Source organism: Ixodes scapularis, unplaced genomic scaffold (assembly GCF_016920785.2).
Source record: "Ixodes scapularis isolate PalLabHiFi unplaced genomic scaffold, ASM1692078v2 PGA_scaffold2__306_contigs__length_199485367, whole genome shotgun sequence".
Taxonomy (NCBI): Eukaryota; Metazoa; Arthropoda; class Arachnida; order Ixodida; family Ixodidae; genus Ixodes; species Ixodes scapularis.
The window spans coordinates 55,736,856-55,752,277 of record NW_024609857.1 but is presented as its reverse complement, the minus strand read 5'-3'; positions in this window follow the sequence as shown (position 1 = coordinate 55,752,277).

Here is a 15,422-nt window from a genome sequence, read left to right as displayed (position 1 = left end):
CTCGAAATCCGTAGTTGTAAAGTTTGTTCAAGAGTATTTACTATTTGGTGACTGATGGAATCAAATGCTTTGGATACGTCGAGAAAAAGGGCACTTGTAAATTTATTATTGTCGAACGACGTGTGCAAGATATCAGACATGTCCTCAAGTAAGGATTGAGCGCTGCGGCCGGCAATAAAACTGTATTGGTTGGGCGATATAAGGTTGTATTTATCAAGAAAGTCGTTCATCGATTTTAAAATGTGTTTCTCCAGAACCAACGCCAAACACGGAAGAATAGAAATGGGACGATAGCTTTTTCTATCGTCACGTGCACCATTCTTAGAAAGGGGCCTTACGATTGCGCTTTTGGAATTTAGGGGGAAAACTCCAGTGAGAATGATTCCATTTGGTATGTCGAAAAGAAAATTTTTTAAAACGTGAAAATTGCGGCGTAAGTCGCTCAGTTTTATATTATCTACGCCAGGGGTTTTGTGAGGCCGCAAGCTAAAAAATAGCAGCGTATGTAGATCTTTTTCCGTCATGTTTGCGAGATAGGCACTGTTTAAACAAGATTTTTCTCGATTGTCTGTCGTAATTTGTCCATGGCAAGATACGCCAGAAACGGAAGCAAAAGAATGATTGAAACTATTCGCCACAAGGGTCATATTTGAGTGAAAGTTTTTCATAATAACTTCGTCAATAGTGCGTCGTGTATTGCCGCCATTCACTTCATTGACAAGGGACCAAGTTTTTTGCGGTATCAGAACGCGCGTCGATGAACTTACTGTGGCAGTGCTTTCGCTTTGCAGAGCGTATGACAGCAGTTACGCGGTTTCTTTGGCTTATGTATTGTAGTTTTACTTGCGCATTGCTAGGTGACCGGCGGAGACGTGCCCATAAGATATCTTTTAGTTAAATAGCTGAGAGAACATCTGCTGTTAGTCAAACATGCTGCTGTCTTCGTTTCTTAGTCTAATGACAAAACGTGTGACTGTCAGTGATTGTAATCTGCCTTGGGACGTTCCTTGTCTTGTTTTGATAGAATGCCGCCGTTTATTTGGCACGCCACAAAATAATGGTCGGCTACCTTTTTTGAGATGACAGAAGACTTAGCAGACACCTCAGAGCTTCTGACGTTGATGTGATCGATGAAAAAAAAAAAAAGTTTGTTGTTAAGAGATTCTTCCCTATAGGTGCTTGAATGAGAGGAGCGAGACCATGGTTAGAAAGAAGTGTCAAATAGTCACAGACGCTCGATCTTGTGGAGTTCAGTATGTCAATGTTAAAATCCCCCACGAGACAAATTTTATCATTCGGGCCAATGTCAGTGAGGCTTACATTAAGCTCATCGAGGAATTTCAGAACGTTGCATGATGGAGGCCTATACAGTGCCACAAATGATACAGTAATGTAGCTATTACAAATTTTTATAGTTAGGCACTCAGCTTGTGTGAAAGATAACTTCAACTCAGTGCAGTACCACTTGTTTTGAACGTAGATTGCTATGCCGCCTCCTCGACATGAGTCACGTGTGTTAAAGAATGATTGATACCCAGACAATGTAAAGGGTCCCTGAGATATATCATGTTCATTTATCTCAGTTAAGACAAAAACACCTACAGTGTGCTTTATATCTTGAGTAATAACCTGAAACTCGTCCCAGTATTTCCTGATGCTTCGAATATTAACATGTACAATTGTGAGGGTGCTGTTTCCTGATGGAAAAAAATTATAAGTGAAGACAGATCGGAGAAGTGTTGATAGTCGGCCATAAAAGTCAACTGAAGCGGTCAGTGATTAAAGCGGCCAATGATTAGACAATCTGATCGAGGTCTCCAGCTCTGGAGACTCGGATGGGAGTAAAGCCTTCCCCTTTCTTTGCAAAGATGGTGCCATTTTTGACCCACACAAAACTATAGCCTCTTTTTTTGCCCCTTGTTCTGGCTAGACAGAAAAGTTCTTTGTTTGCTTTGGTGAATATTTTATTAAAATATACTTTTTGTGAGCCATCTGCGCGAGAAATCAAGCTTAGTCTCTTTCGGGCACTCATCCACTTTTGTTTGATGCCCGTAGGGGCAAACTGGACCAGAATAGGGGGGATGGAATCAGGCTTGCCATGGAGGCGGTGGACCTTACGTATCTCAGTATCGAGGTAACTTGGTATGTCAAGTTTTACTGCGATGGTCTTCACAACAGCACCTATGTCTTCGTTAGGGGAGCAAGGAATTCCATGTATTTCCATATTTGACTGCCGACTCTCCTGTTCTTTATCATTCAAGTTAGATTGTAGCTGCTGTATTGCCAGTGCCTACTCAGACACTGTCAACTGCAGCGAGAAGACCTCTGACCTCAGGAGCTTGACCTCATTGTCTTTTGAGATGACAAGGGCAAGAATAGAGTCGTATTTTTCTGAGAAGAATGTAATGGAATCCTGTACTCCTCCCACTCTCTCTTTCATGGCATAAGAATAATAATAATAATATTATTATTATTATTTAATGCAGGTGCTTCAAATACAACTATATACACATATCGTAACCGTCAAAGCCCTAAAGGCTTGTAGGACTAGTTCCCTACAAATTACTTAAGGGACACTCAAAGCAAGCTAGTATAAACCTTTCAGAGATCTAGAACGCGTGACAAAGATAAATATATACAAACAGGGGAGTAGTGCACAGCGCACAGAAGTCACATCAAGTAGAACACAAAATGAAAACAAAAAATATTAATCGGCACTTTAAAAAATGATGTCTAGGCAAAGAGTCTTCAATTTACGTTTCAAAGCTCCTCGAAAACTTATGTCGAGTAGCACAGAGGGGAGGCTGTTAAAAATATGGGATACATAATAGAGGCGAACGCATTTTCCAAAATGTGTTTTGATGCGCGGCGTTTGATATGGTCTCACGTCTCGAAGGGCGCGACAGACAGTGTTTGGGGTCTTAAAACTGTTATCCCAGTAGTGCCTCAGCACTACTGTTTCAAAAAATAGTGATTTAAAAGTTGGTAGCGAGAGGTCATTAAAGAGGTTATCAGATCTTCGGAGACTAGAACCGTAAGCTACACTACGCAGGATGCAATTCAGTAAGGAGTTCGCTTTAGACTCTAATAGGGCTGTACACAGTCCGAATACAGTTATTCCGTAACGGAGAATACTATAAACAAGGGCGTGCGTCAGAAGTCTTCTTGTTGTGATGGGAAGAAGTATGCGAAGATTATATAAGGTGCACGAAGCGGCTCGTAATTTTTTTGAAAATATAGAAGTGAGAGTTCCATGACAGGTCGCAATCAAAATAAAGTCCCAGATATTTTGTACTGTTCACATAAACAATTGGCGCACATTCGCAAGAAGCACAGTCTGACGTGTGAAGAAAAATTGGTTTGTCTAAAAGAACCAGCTATGTAATTGAATAAAAATAAAATAATCAGTTCTAGATAAAAAAAGCAGAATTATCACTAAGTTTTTAGAGCAGTTCCAACTGCATACTAACGTTCCTCCTCCCTCCAAAAAGAAGAAAAATCTTAAGTCAGAAAAATTTAAAAACACACACACACACACATACTCACAACGCACTGACGTCACTTTTCGCCATTGTTCGCCATTGAAAGTAGTAGAAAATTCTTGTCCAGTTTTTGCGACACTGAAGATCTTGATGACTTTCTTTGTTGTCATAAAATAATAATAATAAATTACTCATAAAACAGTAAAAAAACGCACTTGTTAAAAATAAACTGTTGGCAAGAAAAACTAATTATGAAATATTCACAAGGATTCGTCGGTCATATCAATATGTCGAAGCACTCTTCTGAGCTTTTTTCTTGAGGTAAAGTCACATAAGCTGGGAGGTATGGAATTAAAAATTTGAGGCACATAGACCGACCGGATGTTCTTACCATAGCGTGTATAGTAAGCGGGAGCAAGAAACTTTGATATTTTTCGTAATTTTCTCATATTCGGACGAAGAGTTTTAAAATCATCCTTCCAGTAGTGTTCAAGCACGACTGATTAAAAAAACAAAGATTGCAGGTTTGACATGAACAAAGCCTTAAAGAGATCGTGATCCGAGGATGCAATTTTACACTGAACATTCCGTAAGATTCCTTTTAGAATTGTATTTATCCCGGCCTGCCGCAATCCCGAACATTTGCCAAAGACTGTTACGCCGTATCGGAGTGTACCATAAGCTAATGAGTGGGCTATAAGCTTCCTGAGATTAAAAGGTAGAAATGGCTTGATATGATATAATAGGCAGGAAACGCTTCCTAATTTGGAACAGAGTTTTGATAGGTGTGAGTTCCAGGAGAGATCTGAAACGAACGTGATTCCTAGGTACTTCACAGTGTATGAACAAAAATTGGGACACATTGGCATGGGACACAGTAAGACGTCTGCAGCAAGAGAGGAATATTTAGGTCAACAACTTTAAGGGGGTTGTGAAAACAAACGAGCTTAGTTTTTGAAATATTTATATTAATTAGATTATTCACAGACCAGTTCATCAATTAGCTCTGAGGCACAGTCTTGGAGCAAACCCATTGCTCTGGGATATGAGATATGGCTCGTCAGCAAAATAGTATCGTCCGCGTATTGATAAATGGTACAGTTTGAAACACATAAACTCATGTCATTAACATAAATATTGAAAAGCAATGGTGAAAGAACTGAACATCGTGGAACCCCCGCTTTTAAGGAAACTGTTATGCTCTGCATGCCATTGATGGAAACAAGCTGCGATAGACCTTGGAGAAAATTGTTTAACAGAGGTAAGAATGGTCCCCAGAAACCGATAAAAGAAAGTTTTTGAAGCAAAATAGAATGGGGCACACCGTGTCAAATGCCTTACTGACATCTAGAAAACATGCGCAGATAAATAAGTTGTGATCAAAACCAAAATTTAACTCTTCCGAGAATGCTTCAAGAAGTGGTTGTGTCCCACGTCCTGGCACAAAACCATATTGGGATTGCGATATTATGTCATATTTTTCGATATAAGAAGACATAATTATATAAATATACTTTTCCAAGATTTGAGCAAGACACGGAAGAATAGATATTGGTCGGTAGTTTTCAACCCGGTCACGTGTGCCTCCCTTGAAAAGGGGTTTAACAATGGAGGTTTTTAATCCTGAAGGAATGACAACCGACTCTATTATTCCGTTAAACATGAGTAAAAGTGTGTCTTGTATGTGCCTAAAATTTCTTCGTATGTCGCAGAGGTGAATTCCATCATACCCTGGTGATTTTCTAGGTTTGAGACTTGATATTATAGACTCCAGATCGATCATTGTCACGAGTGGAAGAAATGCAGAAGCTAATTTGGAATGGGGTAAAAGACTGGGCGGTGTTGGACTTCGTCTAGCTTTGCCCGAAAATATGGCGAAGAAGTTATTGAAGGTATTCGCCGTAGCAAGGGAATCGGGTCCAAAAAATTCGCTAAAAGTGTCAGCTTGTAAACCAGGGGGTGCGACTCCGCGTAGTTCATTAATCAGCGACCAGGATCTAACAAAGTTGGACTTTAATGTGCAGAATTGCTTTTAAAAATATTGACGCTTAGCCGAGCGAATAAGTGCGCTTACTCTGTTATGAAGAGTTCGGAATTCAGCTTTAAGGTTAGAGTTATGAGGTGAGCGCCGGCTTCGTCTCTAGGCTATTCATTTAAGTTGTATAGCAGATAATATATCCTTAATTAACCAACGTAAATTTAAATTTCGTTATTTGCGAAGAATTACTTTCTTTGAGGATTCTGAAAACCGGTTATGCAGCTGCACAAAACGGGGGTAAATATCTGAAGGTGTAACAGATTGCTGAAAAGCATTCCAGTCGTAATTAGAGACAAAGTTGTCAAACATTTGTCGACCAACAATTTCAACCCGATGAATTTTGTTAGAAACTGAAGTCGGCGTATTATGGGGGAATTCTAAATGGCATGCAACAAAATAGTGGTCTGACAATTTGTGAGTAATGACTGCTGCTTTCGTTTTGAAGGATGCCGATCTCAGATTGATGTGGTCAATAGACGCGATTACAGGTTTGTTTCCTAAAAGTTCCTCTCTTGTTGGGACAATGATTGCTGGTTCAATGCAATGATCTGCTAGCAGTGTCAGATATTCACAAACTAGAGCCATTGAAGGCTTCAGTAAGTCAATACTTAAGTCCCCGACGAGACATAAAGAAGCTGTTGCCGGCAAAGTTTGCAGACTGTTCCGCAGGTCACAAAGAAAATCTGCAGCTTTTTCTGAAGGTGGTCTATAAAATGTAAGTAGATAGAGATCATAGGCAGAAGTAATTATACGCAAAGCTTTCGACTCAGCTGAGTGGAATGTTAACTGAAGTTCCTTAAAAGAAGGAAGATCGCAATGCCACCTCCGCGCTTATTTTCGCGGGTGTAGAAGACACTTTTGAAGCCTGGTAGAGTGAATTTCCCTACTTCATCTTGGTGAATATTAATCTCTGTCAGAAAAAAATATCAGCAATTGAAAGGATAGAAATAATAGTAAGTTGAAATTCATCCCAGTGCTTCAGAATACTTCTAATATTTACGTGGAATAAAGTAAAAGTATGACACGATTTGGGCTTGAAGGTTTCTATACATGACTCTAGGGTTTTTAGCTGGAAACAATTAGTCATCGTGGCCTAAGCAATTTTATCCAATGCACCAACGTCAGTGATGCGAATTGGTTGAGAGCTCTGGCTTTGTTTCGCAAAGATTTTACCGTGTCGGACCCATACGAATTTGAAACCCTTTTCTTTTCCTCTTGATGATGATGATGATAATAATAATAATAATAATAATAATAATAATAATAATAATAATAATAATAATAATAATAATAATAATACATTTACTTTCGAGGACTATACTCATGAAGCTGTCAGGTTCGTCAAAGCTGACATGGGCTTGTGTGACTGAACCCTTTTAGGTAGAATTGGTAACATAGTCGGTCAGAAAGAAAAAAAAAGGAAAAGAAAACGTTAAGACGCTAGAAGACCACAGTAAATGTCCACTTCAGCGGTACTAATCAATATAAATTATTTGAAGAAAAAATCGATGATGCTAAACATACAGAGATAGGAGAAAAAATAGTTAAAATTGGTTTGTCCGTCTGGTCACAGGACGTTAGAAGAAAATCGAGACAAAACTTTGAGGCACATAACTTCGGGACGAGGAGTCTAGCAGAGTGAACAAAAAAGGGCGCACTCACACGGCACGTCTGTTCACAGCACATTCAAAGATCGACACAAAATATGAGGGACAGAACTTCCAGGTGATGAGTCTCTCGGAGTCACAGAAACATACACCACAGAATTGTGAGAAAAAAAAAAGACAGTTATCCTTTTTCTTTTACTATATCCATACGACGGAGGCGCTTTTTTAGTTTTTTTCTTTGACGTAAGGTTCCAGAGATCTGCTGGTAATTGATTAAAAATGTCTGGAACGTAGAATGAACGCATAATTTTGCCATACCGTGTGTAGCATTTCGGGACGTGATATTTGGAAACGTTCCGCATAGTTGCCGTGAGACGAGACGAGGAGATTTAAAGTCGTCAGATCAGTAGTGTTTGATCACAACTGTTTCTAAAAAAATAGATCTAAAGTTCGGCATTGACAATGTCTCAAAAAGGTCTAAACGAGAATAATTGAGGTTATACCACACGTTTTTCAAAATCCCCTTTAAGATATTGTCTATTTTCGTTTGCCATAAATTCGAGCATGAACCGAAAACAGTTATACCATAGCGCAGTTGACTATAGGCTAACGAATAGGCAATGCGTTTGCGTAAGCCGAGGGGCATGAAAGTTTTGATGTTATAAAGCAGACAAGAAACGCTTCTCAACTTCGAACATATTTTTGTTAGATGAGAATTCCACGAAAGGTCGGAGTCGAAGTGTATACCAAGGTATTTTACAGAGTTTTGATGTTATAAAGCAGACAAGAAACGCTTCTCAACTTCGAACATATTTTTGTTAGATGAGAATTCCACGAAAGGTCGGAGTCGAAGTGTATACCAAGGTATTTTACAGAGTCGGAATACGGCACTTCAGCACAGTGGCACGAGCTACAGTTTGATGTGTGTAGCAAAAAAGGAATATTTAAGGACACTAATTTCAAGGCATTGCGAAAGCAGACGAGTTTTGTTTTCGACACATTTATAGAAATCAAGTTCCGAGAAAACCAGTCCATGACTCTGTTGGAGGATTGCTGGAGCATCTGAAGCGCTTCTGGGTAGGAAGTATGACGTGTTAATAAAAGGGCGTCATCTGCATATTGGTAAATAATGCAGTTTGAAACCACGCCATATAAGTCATTGACATAGATGTTAAACAATAGTGGAGAAAAAATGGCCCCTTGCGGAACGCCAGCTTTTAAACCTACTGTGGAACTTTGCACATTGTTCACCAAAACCAACTGTGTGCGCCCAAGCAGAAAATTTTCTAAAAGTGACAAGAAAGGTGCACGAAATCCTATGGCTGAAATTTTGCTAAGTAGTATAGAGTGATTAACCGTATCAAACGCTTTTGACACGTCAAGGAAGCATGCGCAAGTGAACAAGTTATTCTCAAAGCCATAATTTATGTCATCAGAAAACGTGTCCAAGAGAGGTTGTGTTCCTCGGCCAGCTATAAAGCCATACTAACTCGGAGACATCATTTTATATTTATCAATAAAGGATGCCATCGTCATATAAATATATTTTTCTAATATTTGTGCCAGACATGGCAAAATAGATATTGGGCGATAGTTTTCTACCTCACTTCTCTGACCTCCCTTAAATAGGGGTTTGACAACAGTAGTTTTTAATGCACGGGGTATGATACCAGACTCGATTATATTGTTGAAAAGTAAAAGGAGTGTGTCCTTAATGTAAGTGAAATTTCTTCGAATATCACTAAGGCGTATTTTATCTATACCAGGGGATTTGTTAAATTTGAGGCTCAGTATTATAGATTCTAAGTCGCTTGCTGTCATGTAAGGGAGAAAAGCGGAAGCAGGGTTCGAGTTAGGCATAGATGAACACATTGAGCTTTCTTTTGGCTGTTCCGGAAAAAGAAGCAAAGAAATCGTTAAAACGATTTGCAGCAGCAAGTGAGCTAATACCAAAGGTGTCTTTTAAAATGCTTCCTTGCGCGCGCGGGGAGACACCGCTCAATTCGTTGATCAATGACCAGGTTTTAACAGCGTTGCTCCGAGATTCAGAAAACTGCTTTTGAAAATAAGCCCGTTTACCAGAGCGAATGAGTGCGCTTACTCTGTTGCGGATAGATCTGAATTCTGCATGCAGGCTTTGGTTGTGTGGTGAGCGCCGGCAGCGTTTCCAAGCAATTTGTTTAAGTTTAACTGCAGCTAATATGTCATTGTTAAGCCAGCGTAAATTGGAGTTCCTCTGCTTTAAAAAAATTACTTTTTTTGATGCGTTAGCAAACTTCTGGAAGAGTTCAACAAAGGAAGAATATACTTCTGAAGGACATGCAGACCGTTGAAATGTTACCCAGTCATAATCGGAAACATGCTTGTCATATCCCTGACGGTCAACTATTTCAATCTGGCGGATTTGAGTATTGGGCACAGCACCCACTACACCAGGAAATTCCAACTGACATGCTATAAAGTAGTGGTCTGATAGTTTCTGGGTTATAACTTATAACGGCTGATTTGATTGTTGAGAAAGGTGCCCTTAGGTTAATGTGATCAATGGATGAGCTGACAAAGTCTACTGTGTTTATATATTCTTCTCTTGTCGGGGCTTGAATAGATGGTTCTATTCCGCAGTCAGCCAATAGAGTGAGGTATTCACAAAACTATAGCTTTGGAAGGCTTTAAGAGGTCAATGTTAATGTCTCCTGTAAGCCAAGAGTTGCAGTGAGTGGCAACGACTGTATACAGCAGTGAAGTTCGGAGAGAAAGTCAGGAATGCTATCCGAAGGGGGTCTATAAATTGCCAGTAGGTAGAGTTCATATGTAGAAGTAAAGACACGTAACGCCAGTGACTCACACGATAGGAATGATACAGAAATTTTCGAATAAAACAATGTGGATTTGAGAAAAACAGCAATACCACCACCGCGCTTTTTATCGCGAGTATAAAAGAAATTGTTGAATCCGGGTAAAAAAAAATGTCCAGTGTCGTCACTATGGATATTAATCCCTGTGAGAATGAGCACATCAGCTATCGGAAGCACGCTACCTACGGTTAATCTAAACTCATCCCAGTGCTTGCGAAAGCTCCTTATATTGACATGGAATAACGTAAAAGATGTCCCTGGGTTCACATTAAAGTGTTCAGAGGAAGACTTGAGCTCCTTTAACTGAGAAAATTGAGCCATTAAGGTCTACACTACACTTAAACTGAAAAAAAATGCGCCATTAGGGTCTACACTATTTGCTCCAAATCAACAACATTCATAATGCGAAGCAAAGTTGATCCTTCGCACTTTTTTGGTAAAAATGCGTCCATGTCAAACCCACACAAACTTACAGCCCTTTTCCTTTCCTCTGGTTCTCTCCAGAAGAGTTTTTTTGTTGTAGTCGGTAAGATTGTCATTGAAATAGATTCGAGGCTGTGAGTGTCCGGAAGGAATAGAACTCAAGCGGCCACGACTCATCATCCAGCGTTCTTTTAGTGGAGACGATGAAAAACGAACCAGTGTGGGGGGCACGGCATCACGTCTAGCAGGCAGGCGATGTGCTTTCTCGACATGCCCTGGCTGAAAGCCTTGCAAGGTTAGTGAGAATGCCTCCAAGATTCTCATTTGGTTGAAAGGGAATGCCATGTATTTCAAGGTTGGACGTACGATTAGATTGATCGGCGTCGTTCTGTACCGCTCTCAGATGCTGTATTTCAAGCGCCTTGTCCGATATTAATGACCTCAAGGCCTTGGTTTCTGTCTGAAGCTCTTTGACAGCTTTTTCGTGGGCTTGCGTCGAATTCACCAGCGAATCATACTGAGAAGAAACAAAATTCAGGGATGCTTGCATCTCATTAATGGTGTTGCGCATAGTATCGATCGTGAGTTTCAATGACAACAAGGCATCAATTTTTGGGTGCATTTCTTGAAGATAATAATAATAATAATAATAATAAATGTAAAAGGCATTCGAGTTGCCCATGTGGCACGGCTGTTAATCACGCAGGAGGCAGGCAGCAGTGCACAAGACGGCTCGTGCCGCCTCGTGCTCCACACGCGCAGTGCTCCAGCGAGGTTGTCGCTCGTGCAGAAAGACTAAAGTTCCCTCGATGCATTGCGGCAGCGGTGGCGTAGTCTAACTGGCTGGTGATATCGGTCTATTGTTATGCGGATATTTTGGGGGTAGACGCTGAGCAGGCGAAATTGCGGCACCGGGGTGTCATGGCAACGAGATCATTTTTTTCGCTCTCACACAGTTTCGCGGTTTGGCCGCCGGCGACACTGTCAGCCGCGGGCACGCACGGGCACGTAAACGGGCACGGTGGCCGCGGAATGATGCAGCCTTTCGGATGCCCGTCGAACGAACGCTATCTGATTCCTCGCGCCGCGCATTTAGCCCCGCCGTGTCCTCACCTAAAGAGTATATCTTACACCGTGCCCGAATCCCAAGAGACGTGGAAACCGCAAAAAAGGTAGACGCTATAATATGATTGCAGGTCCCCTTTAAAGGAGCTGTGCGACGATTTTAGCGTTGAAAGAATTGGCATCTTCTACTTTTGACATTGTTCATCTTGTCACAAAGGACAGAAAACACACCTCCCTCCTTCGAAATGTTGCGATTCCGCCGCGTAATCGCGAGATAAATTAGAATATTCCCCGACCCGCAGCCGCGAGCGGCGGCCATGAGAACCACGCGGCATGACGTCAATGGGGGTCTTGTAGAAAAATAGCAAGTTGTGCGAATACCTGCTCGATAAAAGGTAACTTTCCTATATATCTTGTCGTTCCAACATACATATAAATGCGTCAAAAACCTGGTATCATCGACAAAACTTTTATTATACGGTGTTTTAGTGGCGCCATCTGTCCTAGGTCCACAAAACCGTCAGCTCTCTGCTACCGCGAACAGCCGCTAGAAGCCGGAGGGGGAAGGGGACAGAGCCGCACGGGGATGGCCGGAACCGGATGAGACTTTCCTCCTTTCATCATATTGTTCGCGCTGCGCCCGCCAGCACATGGCCACACGGTCACGAGCGGATGAGTTCTCGCTGCTCACTGATGGTTCTAGAGAGAGATCTACACCGGAACCCCGTCCGACTCCCACTGACGTTACAGCGCACGTCACTCGGCAGATGGTGAAGGAGTTGAGGGGTGCGGAAAACCTCAATCTTTGTCCATTTTTAAAATAAAAACTAGAACATGCAGACAAAAGCGATTTGTGTTCTTTGGTCGAGCGACACATACCTCACATTTTTAATAACTAGTGATGGGACGAATCTTTATCCGAATCGAGATTCGGAAAGATTCGGAAGAGTAGCCGTATCTCAAGCGATTCGGAAAAGTTCGGAAAGATTCGGAGCGTTGCCATGGTTGCCAGATCACAATGATGAGTGTTTCAACTTTTCGTGATATTAAATTCACTAAATTCTATGAAGAGCACAAAATAATATCATAGTAATGAATAAAACGTTCTGCTTTGTTTATATTATTTTGGATGTTTGTCGAGAACCCAGCCAGACATCGTGGGAAAATTTAATTGGTTTCGGTTTCGGATTATGACCCATGCTTGGTCACGGTGCACGTGGAAATACAAGTGCATGTTTTCATCGCCGCCAGATATGGTGCCGTACGTACGTGCTGTTCGGTATTGACACATTTCATGTTCATAATTACCGTTATAGTGCCACACAACTCAGTATGTTCGATTCGATTATCTTCAACGTGTGTCCACTGAGCTATTATCGCAACAAGGGAAACAACCCGATTCCTGAAACTCCTTGCGCCGTACCCTGCACTGCATGCATTTGTACCTTTCTGGTTAATGATATCCGATTTAGTTAGGGTTTGTTTCGACGTTAGACACCCCTGGTGTTGTTTCTTTTTCGTCAAATAAAGTTCACGTCCACAAAACTTGCTGCCGAGAACCGAGAAACGACAGTGCGAATTAGCGACGTTTTTCTTCCCCACCGGTGCCGGTACGCGGTCGAAGTTGTTACGAACATTCATCTCGCTCTCGCGCCTTACGTACGCAGCTCTAGAGAAGGAGACGAATCATTTCCTTGCCTGAATATATTTATTATGCGTTGCGCCGCATTATGTATAATACGCAGCATTTCGCCACATTTTACCGATCACCGCGAAACCGCATAGAAACCGAGACCGTGCATTGGTTAGGCCTACGTCAACCATACCTATCAGCTCAGCTGGATCTGGGCGTGCCAGGGTTTAGAATGACACTACAGTACATACCATACGACGTACATTGAAATAAACAAGACGAAATCTGGTAACAGTACCTAAAAACAAACACAACTGACCGCGTTCGCGAGCTTTACGACAAGATTCACGCTGCCGTTGCTGCCGTCTTCAACCAGCGACGAATCGGACGAATCTCCGAATCTGCCGAATATTCGTCGGGGGAAGTTCGGAAATTTCCGAATCTGGGCGAATCCGAATCTCCGGTGATTCGCCCCATCACTATTAATAACCTTCCCTCTGCGCTAATTGATGTCACATCTCGAGGAGCTTTGAAGCGTGAGGAGGCACTGTAGGCCTCCTCACAAGTCAGTTTTCGGCTGGCGTATAAAATTTTGTTTCGGCTTGTCTTGATCACATCAAAGTGCGGGCTCACGGACTTAAAGTTAAATCTGCTGTAATTTCGCAAAAACTTGCCGATCATTACTTCACTGCGGTTCGGTTAGTTTCAAATACCCCTCCTAAAAACGCCGGCACCACTTAATACAAATAGCGATTACTCTCGCGCCAAAAAAGTTAAGCCGCGTAAACACTGTACAGGGTGATTCAAGGAGACGCCGGGCTCTTTAAATCGACCGCAAAATTCGGTTTCTTAACCTATCGCGCTACGGCTTTGTGCAGCGTTGCCCACAGATGGTGCATTTTTTTCTTTTTCTTTTTTTTTTTTTTTTTTAATTGGCAAAGAGCGAACTTACCTGAGGTAAAAGTAAAGAAAGAAAAAGGCTTAGCTCCTACGGAAACGCAGCGACGCCACCGGTCTTCAAACAACACAGCGCCGTTTCGCACGGGAGACAAGAGATGGCGCAACAAACGCCGCCGACGCAAGGCTGCGCCGACGAACGAGCATGCGGCACCTAGAGCCGGCGTTTTTAGCTGACGATCTTTTCGACTCAAAAGCGGCGCGCGTTCCGCAGGCGGCGACAGACGCAGAAACAAAAAAAAAAAAAGGCGCGGTATCAACAAGGAACTGTAGTTTCTTGTCTGTAAAGACGTCGGCTCTCGGCGTCGTATGCTCGTTCGTTGGCGGCAGTTGGCGTCGCGACCACTTGCGCCATCTCTTGACTCCCGTGCGAAACGGCGCCGTGTTGTTTGAAGACCGGTGGCTTCACTGCGTTTCCATAGGAGCTAAGCCTTTTTCTTTCTTTACTTTTTCCTCAGGTAAGTTCGCTTATTGCAAAATTTACAAAAAAAAATAAAAAATTCACCATCTGTGGGCAACGCTGCACAAAGTCGTAGCACGATAGGTTAAGAACAGTGGCGTAGTAACGGGGGGGGGGGGGGGGGGGGGGGGGGGGGGCCGTGGGCCCCGGGTACCAGGAGTCTCAGTCACGAGGGGGGGTGCCACTTATGGCGGCAATCCCCCTGGCTTGACTGGTTCGTAAGTGGCAAAGAATTTGTAAACGCATGAGGTCACTACTCTTCCATCACGAACGTGTCTGGTGCAGAGTCGTAAAACTGGCTTGGCTCGCGCAAAGTCATCGCGCACCGGCGGAGAAAACAAGCGCGGAAAGTGCGGGAGCACTCGAGAAAGAGCTGTGCCCGGGCACGCCGAGCCAACGCCACCTACACTCTCAAGAAAAAAGGGTGTCAAAAGGTGTATTCTTACACCCTTTGTCCCATATAATACACCCCCAAACTTCAATTGGATATACAGCGCCCTACAGTCAAACAGACAGCCCGAAATTTTACGAGAGGCTTGATAGCCGTGTGGTACAACTTATTAAAATAGCTAATGTACGTTTTACTGGCAACAAGAAAAATACTCGGGGCTTTCTTGGCCCTACCGTAAAAACTCTGTCTTCTTTATGTGGTCTTTGATACATACTTTAGCTATTGTAAAAGGTTGTACCACACGGCTATCAAGCCCCTCGTAAAATTTCGGGCCGTCTGTTCGACTGTAGGGCGCTGTACGTCGAATTGAAGTTTTGGGGTGTATTATATGGGACAAAGGGTGTAATGATACACCCTTTTACACCTCTTTTTTCTTTCGAGTGTACTCTACGCCAAACCCAGCGCAACACGACGCTGGCTTGCGCCGACCACGGCCGGACTGCGCCGAGAC